Genomic DNA, 3,676 nt, shown 5'->3' on the forward strand with positions numbered 1-3,676 from the left:
CTTCCGATCCCCCTGTGCAAACTGGATTTCTATTTGCCGACCACAAATCCACTTTCGATCCAAATTATGAAGAGCATCTTCTGCATCACGGACATCTTCAAATGTGGGGAGTGTTAAGGTACTTGGGAATTGGAATAGTTTACAGCTTTGGTATTTCAAATAAAAGTAGTTATTTTCTAATTTTACAGGTTGTTTTGTTGTTTAAGTTCTTTAGGTCATGCTACAGCACAAACTATTCAATTTATCATTACTGTTAATTAACCACCAGCTGAGAACTCCTATGATAAAATTCAAATATAATCACATGACTGTGAACTTATCCATCAGCAAGCAGTTGCTAGGCAATACTCAACCTTTTTCTTCTCCCACTTGTACTTAGGCAAGGAACAAAAAAAACACAACAGTATCCTATTCAAAATAGATTTGTTAATGGTCATTCAGTTCTTTCCACTATATTGACTTCACTAAAATTAAACCCTAGGGCTTAAATTACATTAGGCATACCAACAGCAAAAGTTAATGTGTCTATTAATTTTAGACTTGGGAGTAAGCTTTCCTTTTTTTCACCAACTGATTTAAAGTTCCAAGTGCTCACACCTTAAGCAGTCTGAGGTAAAGCACACAGTAACCCCCTGCACTCTGTCAGGTCAGATGTTCAGTAACACAATTATTACTAATTTTAATCCATGAGATTGACCACTCTTGAACTCACACATCACCTTCCAGCTATGTGACCTGCAAGAACAAATTGCCTTTCCCCTGTAGCAACCCAGTTCATCAGCAGCATCATCTAAGCAGAGACTAAACTCTCATGTTTTAGGTATATAATCTTGATCAGACACTTTCATTCAAGACCACAGTCACAATAGCACTCACGAGAGAAATATGACAGGTTTTGTCAATGGACTAAACCAGAATAATTCATCAAATTACTGCTTACGTGACAAACAGAAGAAAAACTGTTATTCTGTAGGATACATCAGGTATGACTCCTTTAATCTTGGCCACCATTCAACTTCATCTTGACCTTTAACTCTTTAAGTGCTTGTCAGAAGGACTTGTCATGAGATGCTTGGCCAAAAATGACAGATGGCTTTATCTTTTACTTTGAAAAACAACCTTTTCCCCCTTTTGTGGATAAAGCGAAGCTTTGTCTCCCATTATGGCTTGTCCTTCTTCCAGCTTTTCTTTATTTTTTCTTTTCCCAAACTCTCCCTTCTCTTCAAGCCTGATCCTTAAGAGGTCTTTGGCTTGTCTACTTGCCTTAATTCTTGAACTCTACTCTAACGGTTCTTTCATGCTTTCTCTTTGGGGTCGCCATTACTGTACAGCTTTAAATTCTGAGGCAACAACAGAGGACAGTAAATTAGGGGACAATATTAAAGAAAGAAGTTCACCTCATTTTTTTTAAACATTCTGATTTTGATCAAGTGATTCCAGTTTCCATTTGTTAAATTAACAATGAATACCAGCCACAGTTTGCTAAGCACAACTTTACTTACATACCAGTGATAATAAAAACGTGCTAGACAATTTTGAGTCAGCAATAAATTGTAATTTAAATCATTTAGTAATAATTTCAGTGACACAAGCAAGCTTTTATATTACTGGATTTGATTTAAGTTTTGCAAAATAGGCAAAGAACAATTGAGAGAAGTTAATCTTCAAAGATAATGAAACACCACAATGTAAGTAAGACACTAAATAGATACAACACACAAGTAAACTGCTTTTTCATTGAGATTTGTTACCTCTTACACAAACTTGAATTTCAAACTTCAACACCCCTCACTAATCAGCCATCTGAAGAAAGGATATTGAACATAGGCAAATCCTCTGGGACGACGGGTGTAGAAGTCAAGTGGGACGTACACATCAACTATAGGCCCATAACGACCAAACTCGCGGCGCAAATCTTCGGACCTGGAACATCACAAAGAGCTTATATGGCTTTTCACTATGGAAGGTGTTACAAAACATCCACCACCTTTTAAAAAAATATTATGGTTAATAATATAAGTTCATAACATTAATTACAAAAAAAGCTACCATCAATACCATCTATTTGGAAGCAGTTGGTAGAGGACGCACGGAGCAACAATTATTTTTTGGGAAACAAAAAAAAGTGTTTCTTTGAGAAGTTCATCATTAACACATGAGGCTTTTCTGAAACAAGATTCAGGGTGCTCAAAGATCTACCCTGGCATTTTGAAGCCAGTGTTGAGCATAACCCCACAACAGAAGTGTGAACAGAGCCATGAGGCTCATCAGTCAATTCAAGGTGGACAGAAAGCGAAAAGAAGGATCTTGGAATGATTGTTACCTCACGTAACTCTTGACCATGCTTAGCAACAGGCAAACATCAACTGTATGACTCAAAGACAGGAGAATAAACCAGTCACACCAACTCATTACCATAGAACAATCAATACTTAGAACCACATCAAACAGGATAAAACTAGAGTGAGCACCCACTGGCGCCCTGAGGACAGCTTTTCCAAAGAGGTGACTCTAGAGAGTTGAGCACCAACCAGATCTGGGACTATACTTGGAACAACTACTGTCTCCTCAGCATCAAGATCTCCCAGTGAAACCATCTCTAAGGATGCACCATCAAACCATAAGCTTTTGCTTAAAGCCTCAATAGGACCCATATAATTTTTAAAAGTCTGGAAGTAACAGTCCTGACCTCATGGTAAAATAAACGGCAAGAAAGAGGAAATAAAATTCACTAAACACCCCTCCCCCAAGAAACCCCAAACTTCAAATTTGAAGCTATTTATGCTTTTGAGCACTTCTTAATTATTCAGCCAAAGTACTTTTATTCATGGAAAAACCTGAATTCAAGCTGCCCAGGAAGCAAGTCTGAGAATTCATGCTTGTATTTCATACAACCAGACCTTACAGACCCTTCCCTACAAATGCTACAATTAACAACACAATAGTGCTCTAACACACACGTGCATCCTACCCTAATATGCCCTATAAATATCTCACAGCTGATAAAACCGAAAGGGATACAATGAACTGCAAAACAGAAATGGAGAAATCTAGCAATTTACTCAAAATACCCAAGCAATAAATAAGAACCAGAGCTCTACACACTTTAAAAAAATTATTCCAATTCGCTATGGAAACATATTTTACTGAGCTGCTGCACAGATTTTGGTCCCTACGGAATTTTGCTACAATTATGATGGACAAAAAGCATTGTTTCCCCCCGCCTCGATACCGAGTGTCACAAGCAGCCACATCACAATTAATGCAATAACATTCCACCCGAATTAGCAGCAATTATCACACTAACGGAACGAACTACGCCAAGGATTTTGGGGACACCCGCAGGCAAACGCGCTCTCTTCCCCCTTCTAGGAACAATCGCTGTGTTTGAAACCACCATCCAAAGCTGCACCGGCTGCCGAGCACCGCTAAGGCGCCGAGGCAAATCCCGCCTAGAATTCCCGCTGGACAAACTCAAACGCGGGTCCGAGAGTTTTAGTTTCTCCCCGTCCAGCTTTGTTCCTTCTGGACGTTGCTTTGAAACGGATCCTCGTGGAGAGGAGGGAGTAGGAGCAGCAGCGCCAAGAGGGCAGGAAAATGGAGAAAGGCGGCAAAAGGCGAGGGAGGGAGAGAGGTAAAGGTAAAGAAAAGAAAGGAGCGGGGCGGCCTCTCCCCC

Source organism: Chaetura pelagica, unplaced genomic scaffold (genome assembly GCF_000747805.2).
Source record: "Chaetura pelagica isolate M959 unplaced genomic scaffold, ChaPel_1.0 scaffold676, whole genome shotgun sequence".
NCBI classification, from domain to species: domain Eukaryota; kingdom Metazoa; phylum Chordata; class Aves; order Apodiformes; family Apodidae; genus Chaetura; species Chaetura pelagica.